At 38.4% G+C, this 12,162-nt stretch overlaps 2 long non-coding RNA genes across 8 annotated transcripts in view; one reads left to right on the top strand and one right to left on the bottom strand.

Moving 5' to 3' along the window:
- The window catches only part of LOC116668989, a 62,558-nt gene extending 59,954 nt beyond the window's left edge, over positions 1–2,604 (bottom strand). For all 4 annotated transcript variants that reach the window (XR_004326337.1, XR_004326339.1, XR_004326338.1 and 1 more), the window contains exon 1: positions 2,448–2,604. This is a non-coding gene — a long non-coding RNA (uncharacterized LOC116668989). The remainder of the gene's footprint in view (positions 1–2,447) is intronic.
- The window catches only part of LOC106730720, a 391,898-nt gene that overhangs the window by 309,112 nt on the left and 70,624 nt on the right, over positions 1–12,162 (top strand). The gene's annotated exons all lie outside the window — the stretch shown is intronic.

Consider the following 12,162-nt stretch of genomic DNA (forward strand, 5'->3'; position numbering starts at 1 on the left):
TGTCTTTTTCTACTATCCCGTTTATCCAGACATAGGAGCACCAGAGAAACTGCAGGTAAAAGCTCAACTCTGGAGGGTGTGAAATTGCCAGTAAAGGGACATGGCTTCTACATGGACATCCACACAACCTTCTAATTTTTAAATTCTGTTTTGGAATAAGTCCTTTATTTTAAAAAAGCCTACCTAAACTCTAGTATGAACTGATCAAACCAAATTTTAATTTTTAGGTAAAAGTAAAAGTAATTATGACATTGTACTTCCTAAATTTGTATATTCTCGAAACATCCTGAAAACATACATATTCATTTGTAAGCTCATATAATTGAGCTTACTGAAACCTTTGAATATGTTCTGTCAGAGTAAAATGCTGCTTCATAACATTTATTCAGCCTACAGAATAGATTTCTCTGACACATTATCCTTCCTGGAAATATGTATATTGTCATTTATTTGTATATGCTTTGTGGGGTTAGGCACTTATGAAATATTTTTCATGCTAGACAACCTAAGGAAGCTAAAAGAGGTATGGCATAAGTAAGTTTATAGGTCATGAGCTAAATTTACATGGAGAGCCAAGTTTCCAGCTTCAAGCAAATGACTTATCTGTAATTTGATGCAAGTAAAATGACTGACCTTTCAAATGTTTGTTGGGCCTCAAATGTCCGGAACAATCAATATGTACATTGTAGTTTATATTTTATGCTCCTGATCCCATTAATGTATGCCTACAGAGTGCCGGGACACCATTAGTTTCTGATACTTCTGAAGCTATTGGGTGACATTTATCAAAGAGAAAAGCAGCCCCTATTGACTTGTGACAGTTTTTGCATTTCTTGAGCTCAATGTTTCATGAGCTGCTCATCTAGTTTTGGTAAGTAAGCCTTTTATTGCTCTGAAGCCTCCTCAATTAAATAATAATGAACCAATTTGTTTAAAATGAATCTTTAACTTGCAGACTCATTAATTTCTCCATTTTGAGTGTCAGAAGATGTGTTCTTGGGCAGAGGAGACCAGAGGAGCTTGGTGGAGTGGACTGATTGCTGGTATGAGAGTCAGGAGGATGACTGACTGTCTCTAACTGGCTGTGTGACCTTGGACAGGTCTTGTAGTGTCCCTGAGCCTCTGGTTCCCCAACTGTGAAGTGAATAAGGTGCACTAGATAATCACTAAGATCCCTTCAAGTGTGGACATCCAATGGATAATGGAATATCAATATGCAAATATGTGAGCAGTGGTGCAGCCTTACCAGTAAGTGCAAAACTGAGACATAGAGAAATCCTTTAGCCACTCTACCTCCCTTCTGAATAAGGAAAGAAGGGAAAGCTGCATTCCTTCCTGTTTGCCCAGAATATATTGGAATCATTTGGGTGCTGGGAGAAAGGTATTTGTCAAGTACACATATGTGTAACAAAATATATATAATATAAAAACATAAGTTAAATATATAAATACATTATATATAAATATTTCATAAATATACATATATAAGTTTATATACTTATGTATCTAACTATATAAGTAATTGTATATGTTGTACATAGGGCCTCTTCTTTTTTTTTTCACTGTACTTTCTTCCACTCCGCATACCTTATCCCCACCTCGCCCAAAAAAGCCTCAAAGTGAAAAGTGCCACCTGTTTTTGAGGTAGAACAGAAACTCTGAGTTGTTCATTAAAGAGATAAGGGACAGTTACCCATTTCTGTATGGATTAACTCTCTCTTTCTAGGGTTTTGTTATTGGAGAGTCTAATGACTTAAAATTAAACATCCAATGTCCAATTAAAAATTATGAATTGATTTCTAAACTCTCTGTTATTGACACATTGCTGCATCACTGAAGCTGTAAGACATGGCATCCATTATTAACTTTGAAGGCATTAAAAAAGATAAATTAAATCTTTTAGGTAGAAACGAGTTCTCACAAAGCGGCCCTTCTAAAGTGGACATGGTCTCAATTTTTTTGACCCACTTATTTATTTGAGTTTATCCTGGTTTCACTTAGATTTTCTTAATTGTTTGGTAGACATTAACAGACAATAGAGCTTTCTTAATATGAGCAGATGGTAGATAATGTAAAATGCAGTTTGAGTGATAAAATACTTTTGCCAGGAATATAAAATCTGCCATAAGCACTGGAAATGCCTTCATTAAAAAATTAAAATTTACAATTAAAATTTTAGAAAAGAAATCTATCTCTTCAATGGGCAAAAAAATTAAATTTACTCTTAAGACAACAGCAATAGATAGGAACATAGGAATAAAACATGCTATTTTTAAGGCACAGTTAAAATATAAACACATACATTTTAGGAATAAATTAGCTGCCTTTGAACTCTTGTAGTTTGTGCAGGGATAAGGGTAAAAGTAAATAATAACAAATACAGTTTAAAATAACATTCAAAATTTAAGCTCAATAGTTGATTTATTACAGAGGAAAAATATTCTTACCTTGGCTTTTGCAAAACTCCTTATTCTTACTATTATTTACTTCTTCAACCTAAAACAGTGTTTGCTTCATAGTCAGAATCTTATTTTTCTAACATTGTAAGTATGAATCGACCATTAAGTTTCTAGTATTAGCTGCAACACAAGATGCGTTGGGGGGAAAAAATGACTTAGGCAAGTTTTTAATACCTCAAATTGGACCCGCCCTTTATCCCACAATCCCTTTTGTGTGCCTCATTATTGATCAGACTAATGCAGTTTTTTGAAGCCCTGAAATTACCAAAGCAGTGTTGTATTTGACTGTTTATCTCTTTAGCAAAATTGTTGCCATCTGTGACCTTTCCAAAATGTTTATGATAAGGTGTTTGCTATTAATCCCACACAGAAAGGAGTGAGAAGGCTCCGGGTTGGTTTGGATCGCTTGTTTACCAGAAGATAAGATTTTCTTGTAAAATCAGAGTTTTAGAGCAGGCAAATTTTGGCTGTTGTTTTCACTTTGATGTGCAGTATAACTTGAGAAGATTACTATTTTCTAATTAACAGTCTCATTCATAGGATATATAAAAAGAGGATAAAGCTTTCTATAAGTATGTAGTAGCTCTACTGACCTAGATCTGTTTTCATATGTAGTGGGAATTCAAGAATGGAGATATAAAATCACAGATTAGAAAGGACCTTAGAGATCATCTAATTCAATCCATTTTACTTTGCAGATTGTGAAACAAATATAGAGAAGTTAAGTCACTGGTCTTCTGTTACTTAGCCAGTAAGGACCACATCAAAGGCCTTTGGCTACCCATCTAGTGTTTTGGGATTGTCAGTAAGACGCAAAGCTCTATTTGAATGCTAGTGATTATGTTATGGCATAGGTTACCTTTGTGGGGACAACAGTCTGCTACAGTCCATGTGGATTGGTAAACTTTCCAGTTACTGACAAAACAGAGAGGCATTCTATATCTTACAAGGCCCCACTTGATCTGGCCCCGCTTACTAGTTTGACTTCATTTCTCTGCATTCTCCCCATCATCCACCATGCCCCCATCACACTGCCCTTTCTACTTTTCCTGGGAACCTCGCAACCTCTTTCCCATCTTGCTTTTCCTTTGGCCTGGAATGGTCTTCCCTCATATCTTTCCTCAGCTGGTTTCTATTCATCACTTAAGTTTCACCTCAAATGCCACCTCCTCAGGCAGGCCTTTCTTCACCACCCACTGAAAGTAATAATGAGAATAGTAATATAAGTGATGAATCAGCAGCTAACACTTACTGAGCTCTCAATTAATGCCAGGCACTGTTCTACACACTTAGAAAGAGCACTTATTAATTCGTTAACCCTCAAGAAAACATGTGAGGCATGTCGTATTATTATTTCCACTTCACAGTCAAGGAAATTGAGGCACAAGGAGATGACACAGCTCCTCTAAGGCCATCTGGCTAATTAGAGGCAGAGCCAGGTGGTCTGACCCTAGTACCCACCTAGTACCCTGTTTGACTATCTTTATAGATGTTTTTGCTAGTTGGTTAGATCCTGTTCTTTATCCCCCCACCCCCGACTCCATTAGACTCTAAGTTCCACAAGAGTTAGGCTCTTGCCTCTCTTATCTATTGCTGTTTTCACCCAGGTCTAGAATAATGCCTGCATCTAGTGGCATCTCAATAAATCCTGCATGAATGAGGGCATTTGACAAAAGGCAGTGGGACAGTGAGAATGAAAGAGTCTATTGCGCTGCAAGTGGATTCCCTAGTGAATGTGGTATGAGAATCCTCCCAGCTGCAGAAGCAGCCTGACGAGAGTGGGAGTAAGAAAGTGGGGCATTAAGAAGGGGCTAGTTTTCAGGAAGGTTGGCAGTAAGGGAAGCAGGGGATGATACATAGAAATCCTGGTTTTGTGCTTTGGTCAGAAAACCTAATAGGAAACTTCCACCCTTCGAACTTAAGAATGCCCCCTTACAGCTCTTTAATGATCACAGTTATGTGAAGATGCATTTCTGTCTCTTTTTCTTACCTATTTGGCCTGCTGAAAAAATGAAATAATGGTTCAATCACAGAATTCTTGTCCATCTTTATGCATTTTACCAAGGCTGTGCTCCTCAGCAGTCCCTTCCCAGGATCATCCCTGGGGGAGCAGACTTTTCCTCATCACTTTCTGTGGGGTCAGGAAGTCTATATAAAGTACCTGCGACTTGCCTTCGAATCCCAGGATACACATCATTTGTCCTTTTCTACACACTCTTTGAAGCTGCCTAGAGTATTACAATTATAATTTCCTTTCCTGGATTTTACACTGGCAGAGAGACTATAGAAATAGTGAGTGTCAACTTTAGTGGCTCTGAGCCACCCCCATTATGGTCTGTGCCCCACATGGCCAACCAGAAATGTTTCCATTACACTGTTCTATTTCCTGATGTGTCCAATAGGTAACCCTCGTCCCCACTACAACACTTACTACCATCAAAATGAGGGTGATGCTAGAAACTTCACATGTAAAAGCTAAATCCTTTAAAGTGGTTTTGGATAGCTTTCCTTCTGGTTTCTCCAATGAGGAGATGATAGGAAATCACAGGGGGAAAGAACATCTTGGTTTTACAAAGACTCTTTATTATGAAGCCAGATACTGCTACTATTTCAGGGAAGAAAATACTGCCTTTCTTTCAAATGTAGCCAAACATGTCTCTTTCTCAGCATCAATGTAAAGACTCTCTGTAGAATTCTTTTCTTTGTGTGTGTGTTCTCTTGTTTTTAGTTATTTTAAAAAGTTAATAATTCAAGTAGAGCCAGACAACAAGTATTAGGGTTAAAGTGCAAATGTTACAGCATGACATGATCTGGCCTAGAGTCTCTCAAAGGAGGTGCTGTGGGCATCTGGGATAGGCAAAGTTTCCTTGTAAGCAACTCCTCCAGTCATTGCAAGATGTGGAGCACATCTTCCAGTCCTGGGTCACAACTTCCAGTAGCACCTGCCAGTTATGTGACAACCAAAAACCCCTCACACGTTTGCAGTCGACCTGTAGGACTAGGTAGTATGTCTATGGCCTTGACCTAGCTCAGGAATCACACACAAATGCCAGGAGTGCCAGAGGCCAGCCAGATAACACATTTACGTTAATCTGGCCCAGTATAAGGCAACAGGGAGTGGTACATTCTGTGCTTGCTGAGGAAATGTGCATGATTTACTTAAAGGTATTCAAAATCAAAGTTTAATAGACTTCAAAACTTTGAAGCTTCCTCAATGTGTCAGGATCACCCCTCCCATCTCCTGGCCTTTGCTTTTCTATCTGCCCCCTCTTCATTTCCAACACCATGATCTTTTTCTTAATCACTGTCCACCCATTACATTGTATTGTAGTGCATTAATGCCACGGTTTTCTCCTCTGCTGAGCTGTGAGCTCCCTGAAGGTAAGGGTCCTTGTCTTATTTTGTCCCTGTAACTCTAGCACCTAATATAGTGCTTGGCACATAGTAGACCTGCCTTAAATACTAGCTGAATGCATGAATGAATGAATGAAAACTATTCCAGGGCTTTAACCAATTTCTGAGAGTTTATAAGAGGGATGTTGAAATTTTAAATTTCCCCTTAGGCCACATCTTCTATGGATCCTTAAAAGGCATCTCTGGGTTCCTTTTAGGTCCTCTCCTGGCACATGGAGCAGGGCTTATTTTCATGTCTCTGCATCTGTTCTACTTGTTGAGTGGTGCATGGGTTTTGCTGCACAGTTGTAATAATTTTAACCTGAGATTGTAAAAACTTGTTTCATGAATTCTCATCATTGTGCTTTGCCCAGGATCACATGCTGCTTTCTCAGAGATGTCAGGGTGCAGCTGCTTGTAATACTTCTGTACTAGCAATGTGCTCGATTTCTTGTTCCAGTTCATGGCAGGGGACAAGGGATTGCCTGTGCCTTATATGGCCTCATTGGTTTTGGGTAGTGATTTTACTGGAGCTAAAAACTCTCATTCCAAAGTCAAAGCTTTCCTAAATGTCTCCTAGATTCTGCTTCTGTCCTTCCTTCCTTCCTTCCTTCCTTCCTTCCTTCCTTCCTTCCTTTCTTCTTCCCACTGTCCCTCCCTCCCTTCCCCTCTCTCTTAATTTTAACCTGTTCCTTTGGGTTAGAACTATCTATGAGAAATCAAGTTTTGCTGATTCTCCCTGCCTCTTCTTGCCATCTTATTTGGCTGTAGAGCCCCTAAACAGAGCAGAAAATGTGGCATTCAAAGTAACAGAGTAAACTTCTCCTCTGTCCTAAGGAGCTTAAGCAACTAGGCCACCAGGATTTTACGTAGAAAATCTTTTTACTAACTAAGGCCTTAAGGAATCCCAGATGCTTAAAGCATACCTCCTCTTATTTCCATCCATATTATTATTTCCTGGGAATGTGTTTAAACATAAAGAGATATTATTAATGCACATATTTCTTTTTCTTTTTTCCCCTCTCATAGTCTGCCTTTTTTGGCTTGGTTGGTTTTTAAAGGGAGTACACACTTGACCAGCTGTTTGGTTTCCCACAGCCAACATGCACATGCCCAGGGTGTTCCCCTGTGATTTTCAAGGCCTGGCTTTCTTCTGATAAGGTCAGCAGAACACACAGCTTATCCACATCTGCTGTGTTCCTCGAGGTCAATCAAAGTGTTCTTCCTTCTGGGACTAATGGGAGTCTCCCAGAGAGAAACAATTATTGCACTCGAAAAATCTATTGATCTACATTGTATGGTTCACCTGGTATTTGGGGTCCAGGAATACTTTTTGAAACTGGGAGATCAATTCAGGGGATTCAGAATGAAAAGACATTAGTGAATACACTCATGCTATACATTTCTGAGTATTTGCTGCTGCTACTGTTAGAACAGCAGAATTCTGAATTCAGTTGCTGCAAAATGTCAACAACGTAGGTCATTTAGCATTATTGACTTCATTGGTTGAATTATAAGTTCATGATAATAGTATTGGGCACAGCCACAGATTAAAAAACAGTCAATAGAATCAAGATTGTTCCTGTTAGTGTGATTTCCCATTCCCCCTTTTTCTTTGCTTAAATTTGAGGCCTCTTTTTTATGTCTCCTGATGCTGATTTGGATAGAAATATGAGGGGAAGACACTGCATGTTGCAGAAAGCAAGATTATGGGGCTGCCAACTTTTAGAATTCACATCTCATTTGAAACCCATGTTGGAATTGTCACAAGAAGCTTGGGACCAGGACAACATTCTATGTGTTGCCATCCAGATCCAGGAATTGAATAAATAACAAAAACCCTTCAATAAACTATCTACCCTTTGGCTCTTTGTTTCAATATAGTTTTGTTGTGAAATATTTTTTTCCCACAGTTGCAAGCCAATTAACTGAGTCCAATCTCATACCCTCCTTTTGGAATTAGAAGACCTAGATCTAAATCCCAGTCACACCCTTATCAGCTATTTGTATATTTGCTCTGGGTTTATATCTGCAGAATATGAAAGATACTTTCTCATAGTTTCTCACAGCACACAGGAGACCCTTAAAACATTACCCTAATTTATATCTTTATATTCTGGAAAGTCTAAGAGCAATGAAATGAACTAAATGCTAAAGAAGATACTGAATCAATCTCAGGGTGATATACTTGAACTTTTGTAGGAAAATGCTTGGATATGAAGTTCTGTTCCTTATGAAGATATTTTTCTGAGGGCATAAGAGGTGACAGTTGTTATTCCATTGAGGTATAGGACAAAATCTGAAGATTTTGTGTTGGAGCATTTATTCATTGCTCTTATACTCTCATATCTACAGGAGTCCATAGAATGTTCAGTAATTAGTAGCTTCAGTCTTGTCATCTATGAAGTGGGGTTAGTGATTGTGACAGTCTCATAGAATTTGGTGAGGATTGAATGGGATAAAGTATAAAAGTAGCTTTGCATACCACCTGGCACATAGTAAAGGTTCAACAAGAACTTGATTAATATTATTATCAGTATTATTAAAAATCCCACCACAGGGGTTGCTACATTTCCAAAGGGAGGTTGAAAAGGATAGAACAGATTTTCTCTACGTTCATCCTAGCTATAAAATAGACACTTTTGTAATCTTGATAAATCTAAGGTAGTAAGTACCAGAACAGTGTTGAGGTCTCTGTTTTTGGACTTGGATAATTCTCAATGACAACTCTCATATATGGAAGTCCACATTTTGAAATCTCAAAATGTTGAAAAGCCCCAAGACAAACATTAAGTAGCATTTAGGCATGTCTCCCTTTCAAATGGGTATAATTTAATGACAACTCATCCTTTTCACTTTCAGAGATCCTCAAATCTGTTTCAGAAGTTATTCGCTATTTTTTTCTAGAAATATAATTTTATAAACAAGTGGAAATAAACCAATCTGTATGAATATTTTTTCCTGATTAGAGAACATGCTGGCTTTAGTTGCTGGCAGTGCAAAAGCGTGGATACAGGAAGGCCTAATTGGTTAGAACAATATATGAGCTGGTTTAATGTTCTGGGTCAAATCATTGGGAAACTTACATTCCTTATGCAAAATTAAATGTGTTGCAAGCATCTTTCCTGTCAAATGCCATTTTTGTTTTCTTTTGCTCATTTGGTTCCAAGTTTGACTTGTGGAGATGAACCACAGGTAGCACTGTCACATAGATTCAGATGCTGTTTGTAGGCAGCAATTAAGTTCTGACTATTATTGTCCTTGCTATTTTATTTTTTGTTAATATCTCCTTTTCTCATTAGTACAACCTAGCATTCCTCATTCTTCTATTTGTAGTCTGCAGGTTATGGTTTGGTCCTATTTTGGCATAGATTTTCTTTCTCTCTGAGTGATTCCCAACTTCATCATATGCTTTGAGCTCCCTGATGGATGGGGAGCAGGGTTATGGCAAACCTGCTCTTACAGTATCAGGATCCTGTGAGAGGTTAGCAATATCCTCACTCAAAGTGGCAGGTTCTCATCACTACTGCTCTTCCCTGTGGTTACCTGTCCTTACAGCTGGCTGCACTGCATTGGGCTGTTTGGATGTGATCAGGTGACCAGCAGACCCTTTGTTCTCTTCTTTAGTTCTGCTACTCTCAGAATATAGGCCAGTTCATAGTTGATGGACCTTTTCTGATCTAGAATTGGCTGGACATGACAAGTGGATGTAAGGAGGAGGAAGAGAGGGAAATTGAAAATAATTATTAGGTTTATATACTGGGCTTCTGAATGGATAGGGCTTGCAATACTAATATAAGGAATAAGGAAATAGGTTTGGTTGGAAAAATAATAAGATTGGTTTTGAACAGGAGTTTGTTCTGCATTCAGATCATCCTTCAGGTGGAAATGCACAGATCTGTAACTCAGATACATAGGAGGCTGGCTGCTCAGTGGGAGGATCTGCGCCTTAAAAGGACTTTTAGAAAAAAATGAACACATCCTTCAGTTATGTGAAATCAGTCACAAGGAGTGTGTGGGCATCCCCTTTCATAAGAATTCAGACAGGTAGGTGCTACCTGAATTTACCTCAATCTCCACTCATCCTAAAGACTTATACTCTTATACTGGGTTTGCCTTATTATTTGCATTTCTGCCTGGACCCTATAGTCATTTGTTTTTGTAACCAAACAAATTTAAATCCCAAAAGTAGCAGTTGGTAAAAATGGCTTGATGAAATACATGACTTTCCTATGTTCCCCCAATATTAAACATCAATGTACATGAACTGCATTTCTCATGCTGAATTACGATGACGAACAAACATTTCAAGCTGATGGGCTGTCAGTTTAGACTTGGGAGTATTACTATCTTTTTCTATATCAATGTTTAGGTGATACATAAATCTTTGTCTAACTTTTACTTTTTCTATTTAAAATGTTATTTAAAAAATGGAGACAATCAAAGTGCTAATACTGATGTTACAAAGTTTGAAATCACTCAGTGTAATACTTGCTAGGCTTGTTCAGCCACTCATTGGTATTTTAGATGGAAACTTAAAGACAGCATGTCTCAAATGTAGAAAAGATATCATTAAAGACCAAGTGTACAAGAAGAGGTGTATTTTTTAATATTTTAATGGATTTGCTTCGTAGAGCATATAAGTCTATTCTACTTTTCCTTTTTCAAATCTTGTAGAAGTTTTCTGGAGCATGGTATGCATATAATATATACTACATGAATTTGTTTGTTTTTCAGAGTTATGGTTGCAAAGTCTTACCCAAAGGAAACAAATTTCATTGGTAGATTTCTTTAGGATCTGACATAGGCCATTGGGGGAGATTTAGGGGGGGCATTTATACACCTAGTAAGTGCCAGGCCCTCTTGAATTGTCACAGAAGTCCTGCAGGTAGGAATTGTCCTTGCTTAGTAAGGTAGTACCTATTGTCTCAATCTGCCTAGCTCTGTTTCCCGGCTTCTCCACTGACTTGCTCTGGACCTGGGCAAGCAACATAACTCTTCTAAGCCTTAGTGTTATCATCTGTAAAATGGTTTGTTGCGAGTACTACACGAGGTAATATGTGTTAGCACAGTTAGTGCAACTCCTGGCTTACAATAATCACTCAACAAATGTTGGCTGTTGTTATTTAGGGTAGGATCTTTGAAATCCTTTCATTTTGAACGGTTGCCTACTCTTCCTCTAGGCAGAGCTGCTCTTGGCCTTCCAAAGGCAGAGGGGGCTACTTCCTGTGTTCGGTGGCCTCCTCCCTGCTTCACAGACCATCTGAGGAAATTGCTTAGAACTGGAGAATTTTGCCACTATGCCTTTTTGCCACTCGGTTTCCATCTTTGGTCTGTCCTTTCTCACCCTGACCTACACAGCTTGCCTTTTAAACTACTGACTCTTCCTTGCTTAAAATGAAATTAATTTCTCCCTCTGGCATCATTCTCCTCAGCCACCTACCTGCTATTTCCCTATAAAGTTCAAATGACTTCAGTGTTTCAGGGAACTTAAGGTGAGAAACATGGAAAGACGTAAAGCTGATGGTCTTCAGCGTGGCCAGCATTTTAATTGGAGTGACTGTGTAGTGTGCTATTAATTAAATGGGAAGTTATTTTTAGAGGTATGTGTTCATTAGTCCTTCTGAGCACCTCTTCCTTCAGATTTGTAAAAAAAAAAAAGGGGGGGGGTTAATTTATGGCCTGGTTAGAAGTCATTAACTCTTTATCTTCACCTTGTTCAGCAAAATCACTCATGGGTCTTCTCTGTTGCTAGAAATGCAAGCGAAGGCAGGATGGACACGCACTTGGGAAACAAAGCTGCCTTTCTTCCTGGAGTGCATTCTCTCCAGTGATACCTCCCAGCGACAGTGCTCTAGGCTCTGGAGATTTGCTTCAAATACTCTTATATGTACTTTTGAGCTTCATCATAGAATCCAGCTCTCAGAGCTACCGAGCCATTTTAAAAGCACAGGGCTCTGCTGTTTTTCAGGGGATGATTCAGCCTTCAGTTCATGCTCTGGCAATTTATCCCCAGGGCTATCTCTAAAGTCTTGTTGTAGATTGTGAATCATCTTGAATTTAAAAAACAGTTTTACAAAATTTGAAGCAAGATTATACCAAGTAAATGTATGTATGCAATTGTATATATGTATGTATATACACATACATATGTATGAGTCATATATGTACTTTTAAAACAAGATGAATCTTCAAAAAAAGATACATCCTGTATGATTCCATTCATATAACTCTTTCAAAATGGCAATGCTATAGAGACAGAGACAAGATCAGTGGTTGCCAGGTATTAGGGACAGGGTGACCATAAAGG

The sequence above is a fragment of the Camelus ferus genome, chromosome 15 (genome assembly GCF_009834535.1).
Source record: "Camelus ferus isolate YT-003-E chromosome 15, BCGSAC_Cfer_1.0, whole genome shotgun sequence".
Classification (NCBI taxonomy): domain Eukaryota; kingdom Metazoa; phylum Chordata; class Mammalia; order Artiodactyla; family Camelidae; genus Camelus; species Camelus ferus.